This window comes from Dipodomys merriami, unplaced genomic scaffold (assembly GCF_024711535.1).
Source record: "Dipodomys merriami isolate MVZ:Mamm:240054 unplaced genomic scaffold, mDipMer1.0.p SCAF_101, whole genome shotgun sequence".
NCBI classification, from domain to species: domain Eukaryota; kingdom Metazoa; phylum Chordata; class Mammalia; order Rodentia; family Heteromyidae; genus Dipodomys; species Dipodomys merriami.
The window spans coordinates 4,714,142-4,726,553 of NW_027202283.1; the positions used below are offsets into that span (position 1 = coordinate 4,714,142).

General features: G+C 35.2%; 1 non-coding gene across 1 annotated transcript; it reads left to right on the forward strand.

Annotated features, from left to right (window-relative positions):
• Window positions 1-1,008: 1,008 nt before the first annotated feature.
• Window positions 1,009-1,115, forward strand: LOC138807499 (U6 spliceosomal RNA). The gene has a single exon (XR_011366180.1). It is a non-coding gene; the product is annotated as a U6 spliceosomal RNA (small nuclear RNA).
• Window positions 1,116-12,412: the final 11,297 nt, after the last annotated feature.

A 12,412-nucleotide genomic window follows, 5' to 3' on the forward strand; every position in this document is an offset into this window, starting at 1 on the left:
ATTAAAATAAAAACTAAAATAATTATCAGTGTTTTCAGTATTTGAAGGGTATTACCTATTAGATTTTACTATTTTCTCATATCCCTGTACATTTAAAATGGGCTAAGGTTATGGTATTCAACAAGAGGTTTTTAGGTTATGAGTAATCTTTAAAGTTACCCACTAAGATTACTCTTTATGGCTCATCTAATCATTTGTATATGTCTTATATCATCATTTGTTCCTCGCTAACATATAAAATAAGGAAGCCAGGGGCTGGGAAGGTAGCTCAGTGGTAGAGAGCTTGCCTTGCATGCTTGAGGCCCTGGGTTCAATTCCTCAGCACCACATAAGCAAAAAGAAAAAAGCCGGAAGTGGCGCTGTGGCTCAAGTGGTAGAATGCTAGCCTTGAGCTGAAGAGCTGAGGGAGAGCGCCCAGGCCCATAGTTCAGGCCCCACGACCGGACCCAAAAAAATTAAAAAACATAAAATAAAATAAGGAAGCCCTGTAGTTTTAACAGAAACTGTGTAGTTAACAAAGTCTTAACTCTTTATTCTGCTCCTTTACATAAAGACTTGGCAACTTCTGATTAGTAATGTTCCTATAAACTCTTAAATATACATACATAGTAGCATATGTCTGTTCTGTTACCATAAATCTTAAATATTTTATCGAAAAGTTTTATTACCTGCCAAACAGTCCTTGTTTTAGCATATATAAGCAAATTCCCAAAATTAAATATATTTAAACCATTAAAACTTTTAACAAAACTTAACACTTGCTGCAGTGTTCATTATGACAGGTGCCTTGTATAGAATAATTTAATTTCTCCTCCTACACATCTCTTGAACAACAAATATCTGGAATTATTTTGTTTTTGACATGTCAATCTTGATTTTAATCTTAAATGTGTGCTTATTTAAGAAGTACATGGTTCTAAAATTTCATGAAAATTCTTTTAAACTTACTTTTTGTTGAATTGTCTAGTTTAAGAAAATCAATTACATTTTATATATAAAACATATTCTATGTTCCATTCAGCATCACTTACTCTAACATTGGAACTATACAGAGAAGATTTGAATGACCCCTGTGCAAGGATTGCAGGCAAATTCCTGTACCATTACCTACTTTCACAACAACAGATGCTGGAGGGGATGTGGCCACAAGTTAACTGTACTGCACTCTTGGTGGGAGTGTCAACTTGTTCAACCACTTTGGAAAGTAGTATGGAGGTTCCTCAAAAGACTTCACATAGAACTTCCCTATGACACAGCAATCCCACTTTTGAGCATTTACCCAAAAGATCACAAACAAGACGGTACTAAAACTGCCATCACAATTATATTTATTGCAGCATTGTTTAAGATAGCTAAGATATAGGACCAACCCCAATGCCCTTCATCAGATAAATAGATCAAGAACATGTGCTATTTATACCAATGAAATTCTATGCCTCCATGAGAAAGTATGGCATGACCCAATTTGTTAGAAAATGGAAAGACTTGGAAAAAATTATTAAGTGATGTAAGCTAAGTCCAAAGAAACATAGGTCACAGGGTTTCCCTAATTTTTAATAACTAATATAACTGGGATAAGCAGAAAAGATCAAAATCTATGCACATATGACCAGATAAGATGTTGTTAAGGGAAATGAACCCACAAATAGGAACACAACTGTTTTTTTTTCTTTCTTGCTATTGTTCTAACGTACTTATAACAGGCTATGTGATTTTTTTTGTTTCTTTATATGTTCCTCCCCCATGCTATAACCCCTGTTTTCACTGTATTTGAATTTGGTGTGCCCACCTCTTGTATATACGCTCCTGTAATTTGGGGGAGGGGAAGGGAAAAAGCAAAATGCTGAAATAGGGATTCAGGTTGACCCATTGTAACAATGAGATGCACAAGACACTATGTTGAAAACTGAACTTTACAATTTAGGCAGGGGAAGTGGGGAGGGGCGTGTACTTGTAGAGGTGGGAGGAAAAGGACGGTAGAGGGAAATAAAGGAGGAGGTAACAAAGCTTGTTACGAAATGTACTCATTACTTGCTCATGTAAATGTGACCTCTCTGTACAGTATTTTTAAAATAAAAAACATATGAAAATGTTCTGAGATGAAAGAGTTTATTTCCTTTATTTTACTCATATAATATGGTTAACAAAGAAATTAATGCGAAACACTGATATGAAGGTATTTTGAATGAATGTGTGTGTGTGCACGTGCACGTGTTCTCATGCACTTGCATGTATGTTGGTGTGCTCACAGTTTGAAAAAAGGGCGTCAAAGTCTTGCTAGGCCTGCTCTCTAGATTGGTGAGCTACTATATGAGCTACATCTCCATTCCTGGCCCTTTGCTAACATTAAAATTTTTGAAAAATTATCTCATGAATTTATTTTGTCCTGATTGGCTTCCACTGTTATCCACATATCTCTGGCTCCTGAGTAAATATGCCAAGTAGTTAGGATTACAGGTGTGACCAACCAGCACAAGGCTTTCAGAATAATTTTAAAAGTGGAAGAAAGTTTACTTCACGGGGGCTTGTTTTATCATCTCCTACTTATAAAGCACTTTGGAGTGATTATTTGTGATTTTTTTTTGTTTTTTAGATTCTTAAGAAAGTAAGTGATGATATTTAAAATTTAGTACTTTTTAAAATGGAACCTGGAAAAATGGGACAGAATATATTTGTCTCTCTTATAAGCTCAGCTCTGTGCATGGTAACCCAATATCACCAACACAGTCTGTGTTGAAGACAAAAGGTAACAGAAAATAATCACCATGGCCAATAATTGTTATGGTATTATTTCTTGGACAATATGAACCTTGAATAGAGAGTGTAAGAGAATGGAGAGATTTTACCTACCTTTTGTGTATTGCTGAAAGACTTTTGGAAACTTTGACTCATTTCCTTCCTCACAGTGTGTGCTTGGACCATGCACTTATTGACTTTAATTACAATTTTTCCCAACACTAAAATGGCAATAACATTAGCATTATAGAAAATGTTATCTTAAGAATTAAGGAAAATAAAACTTGTGAAATACTTAACATAAACTTCCATGAATGAGTTTTGAGTTTAGTCAGCAGTTTTTTTAAAATACTAAAAAGAATGCCAAAAGTATTACAGAAATCATTGCATATAGTGAGCAAACAGAAGTAATGTTATCTATTGACCATGCTCTTCTTCCAAGGAAGCCAGGTGGATTATTTCTTATGCTGTAAATCAAACTTGTTATCTTATGTCTTGATAGTGTAAAAATATCAGGACAAAATAATGAAGGAATGTTGTAGACTGAGGTGAAGTCCATATGAAAATGTGCAAAACTGATAAAACATAAAAGTATCTGAGCATTATATTGTGTTTTACATCATTTAAGTTACATTGCAAAGTTAAGAAAGACCTAAAAGAATGGATTCTCTTTTTGATGTCCTATCATAGGTCCTTGGATGAACTCTTTCCTCATTCTTGTAAAGACATCATCAGATGAGGGGAACTATATTATTTTTTGTTTGCTTCTGTACATTTATTCTTCATTTGAAATCTGAACTACTTGAGACTGAAAGAAAACAAGGAAATTAGACACGCAGTCTTTGGAAAGAACAATCAATGTGAAATAAATAAAATGCATACAACCTTGTAAAAGGTCTGGCTAAAGTGAGTTATATAGTATCAAGCATAAACAGAAAATGATTAAGCAATATCATGTTATTTAAAATGGAAAATGTTAGGAGTTGCTTAATATTGTTCCTTTCTAATACCTTGAATTAATCATTGATTTTGTATAGAAAGATTAAAGATGAGATTAAAAAGAAACTTGATTAAAAGTGGACAAAAGTTCTGAATAGACATACTCTCCTTAAACCCTGAAAAATTCCAGTGGGTTTACAAAGTTCCTTAATACCACTTCTATGCTGGTTTAATTCTTTTTGAGCAGAAGTCATTAGAGAAATGTAATTCAAACTTACTATGATACTACTTCATAATTATTGTAACTTTTATCAAAAAAATCAAAGGAATCCGGTGTGGTGGTAAAGGCTTTTAATTCCAAGCATATAGGAGGTTGGATTTAAGTCTAAGGCCAGTCTGGAGTACTGAAGATAATAAAAACCTGCCCTTTTTTACCTTTTAATAAAGGTAATAATGCTGAGAGTGTGGAGAAAAGGAAATTTTCTACACATTTCAACAAAATGCAGGTTAGTATTCTCCTTGTAGAAAGTAATATGCAGCTTTCTAAAGAACTCCAAAGTTGAAATATCATCTGCCCCACCAATCATGTGATTATTTCTCTATGAGTAACTCAAATATATCTGCAGTTCATTGTACTCATCATTCACAACAACAGCCAAGATATAAATCGAATTTCAGTGTTCAACTACAGACTAATAAAGCCATGCAATAATATCTTTTTCTGTTTCATCCTTAGAATATCAAGAGACTTCTCCCATTAACCACAACTTACAATGACCTGAAAGATGTATTCTAAATGAAGAAAAATATTGTCTTCTGATCTTTGTAAACACACACACACACACACACACACACACACACACACACACACACACACACACACACCAACATCAAACATTAAGAGAAAAATTTTTAAAAAGTAAAGCAAGGTGGAATTGCTGGGGCATTTAGGTCACAATGTAGAAGATAGTAGATAAACAAGATGAACCGGTATAGAGTTGTAATGTGCAATCATGAGGCTACAGGGGACAACACTGGCCTTACATGGTTTCCCTTATTTGCAATATCTAGTATATGTCTGAGTCAAGCAGGAAAGGTCAGATAAGGTGGTGTTAGGGAAATGGACCCTAAGATATGTATTCAATTTTTTTCTTTCATGCGATTGTTTCTAACACATTTATAAGACTATTTATTTGTTGCTTTGTATGTCCCTCCCCCACAGTATAACCCCTGCTTTCACTGTATTTGATGTCTGTATAATTTGTGGAGGGGAAGGGGAAAAACAAATCGTTTAAATAGGGAAACAGGTGGACCCATTGCAACAATGAAATGTACAAGTCGTTATCTCGAAAACGAACTTTACAATTTTGGTGGGGGGAAAAGGGGGAGGTTTGGATGGGGGGGGAGGATCAGAAGGGATTGGAAGGAGAAACAAAGGAGGAGGCTACAATGCTTGATAAGAAATGTACTCATTATCTTGTCCATGTAATTGTAACCCCTATGTACAGTATTTTCACAATAAAAAAACTAGAATGAAGCTATGTAAGTAGGAGTTGTTCTTCTGAGTAGGGGTTGCTCTTTTTGTTGTGCTTCCTTCAGTAATGGATAAGATGAACATAATTCTTTAAATATACCCGCTTGTTTGCAGAAATAATAACAAACACTATACCAATAATGTTGCATGCTCAATATAGAACAAAATGTCAAATTAAAATACATGATATTATCCTTGGTGTAAACTAATTATTGCAAATAAAGGAAAGCATGGGACCTATGTTTCTTTGTCCAGTTTACTTCATTAATATGATTTTTTCCAAGGGGAGTACTATGTGAAGTCTTTTAAGATCTTCCATTTCCTTAAAAATGAGATGATACCTTTCTTTCTGATGAAAACATAGTATTGCATGTACGTATATCTCTCTGTTGTGTGTGTGTGTGTGTGTGTTTCACTTTCTTGATCCGTTCATTTACTGAGAGGCATCTGGGTTGATTCCATATCTTAAGTAGGGTAAATACTACTGTGATAAAACATAATTATTGGGCTGGTAGCTTTAGTGTGGCCTTGTTTGTGGCCACTAGGGTAAATGCCCAGAAGAGGGATTACTGGGTAATAGGGGAACATTATTGTGTACATCAAGGATAATATTAATAGTTGAGCGGAATAGCTCAATAGCTATGTACATATGACTCTATAAGGTGATTTAAAGTTAAATCAACACTTGTTGATTTAACTTTTTGTTGTTCTTAATATACTACGTGATTTGTTTTTATCCTTTTGTGTTTTCCACACCTATAGTTTATCGCCTGAAGACACTGTATTTTAATCTGATGCCCGGGTATTGTAAATATGTTGATCTGAACTTGGAAATGGAAGGAGAAAAAACAAAATGGTGAGACAAAGGACAAAGGAGTAACCTATGCAACTGTGATACTCACAAGACAATATGTTGGAAATAATCTTGGGGGGGGGCGTTGGGAGAGAAGAGGGAAAAATTGGAGAAGGGGTAACAAGTTAGAAAAGAAATGAATTCCTTACCTTACTTGTGTAAGTATAACCCCTCTGTACTTTTCCTTAACAATAGAATTTAAATAGAAAATAAAATCTATGAGAGCAGCAATACAGGAGATAGCAGAGGGGGAAATATTGTAGTATAGTGCAGTAAAACAGCTGTAGAGACCAGAAATTTTACTTTTGCATAGGAAGTAATAAACTAGCACACAGATTTTCAGCCTCATGTCAGTCATTAAAATGGGGAAACAAAATGCACAATCAGTAAACGAATAGAGATAAAATAGAAAACTAAGCAAGTTGAATAGATGACTTGGACCAAGAATAACAAATGACACAATTAGGTAACAAATAACAAGCTGGTAAGTTTAAAAAATATTACCCATAATTCTATTAAATGTTGTGTACATCACAATTTGTTAGCACTATAATTCAAATCACAGTTAAATAATATATCATTATTATAATGTCATTTATTTTTGATTTCTTAGTATTGAATTTTTAATATAAAATTTTAATTTTAGCAGCTATAGAAAAGAAGAAAGTGAAATTAATTTTAATGATATATTTCATGAATTGTAAAATTGAGAAACATTAGAATTTAAAGAAATAATTTATCATTATTGTTTTATTTCTGTGAATTAATGTAATAATTCAAAGTGTATTCTACACTTAACACTCATCGTAATATCAAGTAATAAATAATTGCACATGACTCGGTTTAAGGTGGAAGGATTTAGCACTGTGGTAAAATTCATACCACACAATACACGAGGGAATGACCCGTTTCATCTAGTTTAAGTTGTGGAAATTTGATTTCAACATGAATGTTAAATTCCTGTCTAGGTGACATCTATACAAGTATATAGAATTATATGCATGAGGAGTACTTCAGATGATACTTAAAAGTCATATTCATTAATTAAATTTTTATTATTTTGTACCAAATAACAATTTATAGAGAGACTGAATTTCTGAGTAGATGATGGTGTATGTGGGCCAGATTATGCACATTGAGGCTTATTTTATATTCCTGATATTGTTTCTACAGTTAGATTTAATTTTCCATAACTGGGTTAAGTTATTATATTGGATATATGAAAGTGATTCTTTGCCATTAATCCTTTGCCAGTTGTCTAATACTAATATAACTTATTCATGTGTTAGAAGTAATGGAAATAACAACAGATATAAGCAAGATAAATCAGTCTGAGGTAGAAAAGAATTTTCACCTTTATTTTGATAGCTGGTCCTTTTTACACTACAGAATATTCTTGGGAAAATGTGCTCCAGGCTGGCCACAACTGCAGAATATTATGGTTTGATCTATCATAAGAGAAGGAAGGATGGGGAACGTCCCTTCCAAAAGTCTGCTCCCAGAGATGTGATCTACTTTATGGTGGTTACTTGAAAATGAACATTTTTCACAGTCAACCTTGAAAAGCTATCTTGATAGACCATTTCTGTAGCTGGATTACTAGAGACTTCTTCATAGTTTTGTAAAGATGCCAGGTTTCCTCATTTTGAGACAATTTAACAGGAATTTAGTCACCTGTGTTTTGTATCTTTCAGGGAAAAACCAAATGACCCTAAGCCAGGGAATCACTGGGGCCCAGAAATGCTACTACCTTGAATAGTAATCCTAGACCTCTAAAACAAAACACACACACACACACACACACACACACACACACACACACACACACACACACACACACACACACAATCAAACAATCAAACAAACAAAAAAATCCAGTTAATACAGCCAGTCAGGGCTGTTATCACAGCCTACTTGAAGTCAGGCAAAAAAAGAGAAGCTGAGAGTTATTTAGCTGATAACCAATATATTTTTTATGAGGCAGACTGAAATGAGACCCCAGAGAGAGGGTCAGGAAGACTGATCAGAGAGACTAAAATTGGTCACACAAATATTGGAAAATAAAATTCTTTGCAGAACAAATAAATCGTAGTAAGCCTGCGCATATAAGAACAAGACAGCAGACCAAATTCCAGAAATGCACATTTTCTTAGAGGTCAGCTTAATGAATTAGCAATGGAAATATTTGAATTCTTAAATATTTGACCACATGTGGAAGAAGGCTGAAGAGAAAGAAAATGCCATCACTCTGTTAGGAGGTCCAACATCACATTAGGAAGTAATCAAGCACAGATTTGTAATAAAAAGAGTAAATAATTATTCCAAATGAGGGCTTCATTTGTTTTGATCTAACAGTTCTTGATTTAGGTGTTAGCAATTACCATACAATTGATCCAGTCCCACAGCTGAGTTAATACTGACCGCAGTATTCCCACATGAAGGAACAGAGAAAATTTACAAATGTCTGATGAAATGAGTAGAGGGTGAAATGTTCTAATAATGATATCTGAGGTTTAGAATCAGGTGATGAGGTGGATTTTCTTTTCTAAAAATCCCTCATTTTTAGCCTGGTGCCAGTGGCTCACAGCTGTAATCCTACCTACTCAGGAAGCTAAGGTCTGAGGACGGCCGTTCAAAGCCAACCTGGCAGGAAAGTTCCTGAGACTCTTATCTACATTTAACCACCAGAAAACCAGAAGTGGCACTGTGGCTCAAGAGGTGGAGCACTCACCTTGACTTGAATAGCTTAGGGACAGTGTCCAAGCCCATACTTCAAGCCCCTCAACCAACAACAAAAATCTCCCTTTTCTTGGATCTTTTCCTAACATTCAACAAAGAAGCCATTTTATCAAGCACTACATTTAAGTCCTATTCTAGCTACTGCAAATAGAATGATTTGGTATCCTATGACAAATGGTTTATATTTGTGGAAACAATACCAGCAATGGTAACATTTTTCCAGTCCTTGAACTCTGGGTCTGGGCCCTGAACATGGTTATGCTGGTAGCTTTCATTTGAGCTTGTTTGTTATTTATTGGATTACTGCCAATGAGGGTAATTACTGGGTGTAAAGGGAGATATATGTTTAGTCTTTTTAGGAAACTCCGTACTGCATTCCACAGTGGTTGAAAAAGTTTAGTTTCCCACCAACAGTGTAATAGAGTTCCCAATTTGTTACATCCATGCCAGCATTTTCTATTGCTAGTTTTCTTGATAATAGGCATTCTAATTGGGATGAGGTAGAATCTGTCTTGTTTACTTGTAGATTTGTGGGCACCTTCTAGCTACCATGAATGAATCCAAGAAATCTATATTGCTCGGTGTCTGCATTCCTTTCTCTTTTCTCTTAGTATAATTTTCCCAAGCCTTTCATTTTCCTTAATATTGGTGAAAAGTCATCCTTTCTGATGGGTGAATAGAATTCCAGTGTGTGTGTGTGTGTGTGTGTGTGTGTGTGTGTGTGTGTGTGTGTGTGTGTGTGTGTGTGTAAGATGATTATAGGCCCATGAGTTCATTTCTATGTCTTCTGTTTCATGTGTACTTTTGTAATTCCATATTAAATTTGGATTGCTTTCTTTACTGCATTGAAGAATATTGTTAGGATTTTGATGAGTAACACATGGTCAATTTTTTGGGGCAGTATTGCAGTTTTTGACACTTTAATTCTTCCACCCAGGAACATTGAAAGATTTTCCATATCCTTGAATCTCCTTCAATTTCCCTTTTTAGAATTTAATGTTTTCACAGTAGAGTTCCTTCACATTTTTAGTTAAATTAATTAATTCCTCATTTTGTTGTTGTTGTTTTTTGTTTAGATTAGATTTGATTTTGAGGCTAAAACATATGAGGTTGTATTTTGGATTTCAGGTTGGTTCTTCCCATTGTTGGTAACACAGAAAAACTACTGATTCTTGGTGGGTTTTATACCGTGCTACATAGCTGAAGGTTAGCATCACGTTTCCTAACTTGAGGGAGGAAGCTATAAGGACTTTTAAATACAGGATCATTTCATCTGTAAAAAGGGATAGTTTTACTTCTTCCCTATTTGTATCCCCCCCCCCATTTTTTTCTCTTTCCAATTGCTCTTGCTAGAAAGTCCACTACCATTTTGAAGAGTAGTAGAGAGTGGACATCCTTGTCTCATTCATTATTTTAATGTCTTAATGCTTCCACTGTTAGGTAAATGCAAATTATCTCTATCATAAACATACTCTGTATTATATTGAGGAGTGTTGATGCATTCCTAGCTTCTCAGACTTTTTTAATCATAAAAGGATATTGGATGTTTTTAAAAGCTATTTCTATATCCATACAGATGATCATGTGTTTCTCACCCCTGCTTCTACTGATGGTTTGTGCTATGGTTATTGACAAGAATATTGAATCAAATTGTATCCTAGGATGAATCCTTTTTGATCATACCATATGGCTTTTTTTGTTAGTTACTGAAATTGGCTGGTGAGAATTTTATTAAGAAGTTCTGTAGTAATGTTTATCAAAGAGTTCTCTTTCTTTGGTGAGTCCCTATGTGATTTAGGGAAGTGTCTAATTCTATTTTCATAGAATGTGTTTGATAATTCCATTTCCCTTTCCATTCCATTGAAGAGTTAGACCTGCGTATTGTAAGTTCTTTGCAGGCCTTAATTGCATGGTAAATTCATTGAGTCCTAGCCTTTTCTGGAATGGGAAGTGGTTTATTGACATTTAATTTTCATTAATTCTTTTTTTTTGATTCTTTTTTTTAATATTATTTTATTTTATTTGAGAACATACTGTACAGAGGGGCTACAATTACGTGGGCAGGATAATGCCTACATTTCTTACCAAGCATTGCAGCCTCCTCCTTTGTTTACCCTTCACCTCTCTTCCCAGCCTCCCCCCTCCCCCCACCCAATTATACCCCCCTTCCCCCCCCACATTGTAAAGCTGGATTTGACATGACATTTTGTACTTCTCATTGTTGCAACAGGTCCACCTGAATCCTTAAACGATTGTTTGCCCCCATCTACTCCACATGTTATACTGACATCAAATATAGTGAAAGCGGGGGTTACACTGTGGGGGAGGGACATACAATGCAACAAAGAAATAATCATATAAATGCGTTAGAAACATATGCATGAAAGAAACGAAAACATTAAAATACATATTTAAGGGTTCATTTTCCTAACATCACATTATCTGACCTTTTCTGCTTGACACATACCTATACTAGATATTGCAAATAAGGGAAACCATGGGACCTATGCATCTTTGGGCCTGGCTTACTTCACTTAATATAATTTTTTCCAAACCTTTCCATTTCCTAACAAATGGGGAAATGTCATTCTTTCTGATGGAGGCATAGAATTCCATTGTGTATATATACCACATTTTCTTGATCCATTCATCTACTGAGGGGCATCTGGGTTGGTTCCATATCTTAGCTATGGTAAATAATGCTGCAATAAACATAGTTGTGCTGGTAGCTTTAGTGTGGTCTTGTTTGTATACATTTGGGTAAATGCCCAAAAGTGGGATTGCTGGATCATAGGGGAGATCTATGTGAAGTCTTTTGAGGAACCTCCATACTGCTTTCCAAAGTGGTTGAACAAGTTTACATTCCCACCAACAATGAAGTAAGGTTCCTTTCTGTCCACATCCCCTCCAGCATCTCTTGTTGTTAGAGTTCTTGATTTTTGCTGTTCTAACTGGAGTGAGGTGATATCTCAATGTTGTTTTGATTTGCATTTCTTTTATGGCTAGGGATGTTGAACATTTCTTCATGTGTCTATTGGCCATCCTTCTTTCTTCTTCAGAGAAGCTTCTCTTTAAGTCTTTCGCCCACTTATTTATTGGGCAGTTGTTTCTTTGAGGATTTGTTGTTGGGTGGTTTAATTTTTTGAGTTCCAAGTATATTTTAGATATGAGACCATTGTCCGTTGTATGGCTAGTAAAGATCTTCTCCCAATCGGTGGGCTTTCTATTGATCTTGCTAGCTATGTCATTTGCCCTGCAGAAGCTCTGCAACCTTATGCAATCCCATTTGTCCAACCTTTCTTTGATTTGTTGTGCTTCCGGGTCTCTATTCAGAAAATTTCGGCCTGAGCCAAGGAGACCTAAGGTTTCTCCTATTCCATCCTGTAATGTTTTCAGAGTGTCTGCTTTGAGTGCAAGGTCTTTGATCCATTTGGAGTTGATTCTGGTGCAGGGTGATATATAAGGATCTAGCTTTAGTTTTCTACATGCAGTTAACCAATTTTGCCAGCACCATTTACTGAAGAGGCTGTCTTTCTTCCATTCTATTGTTTTAGCTTCCTTATCGAAGATTAGATGGCTATAGGTCTGTAGGTTCATTTCTGGGTTTTCAA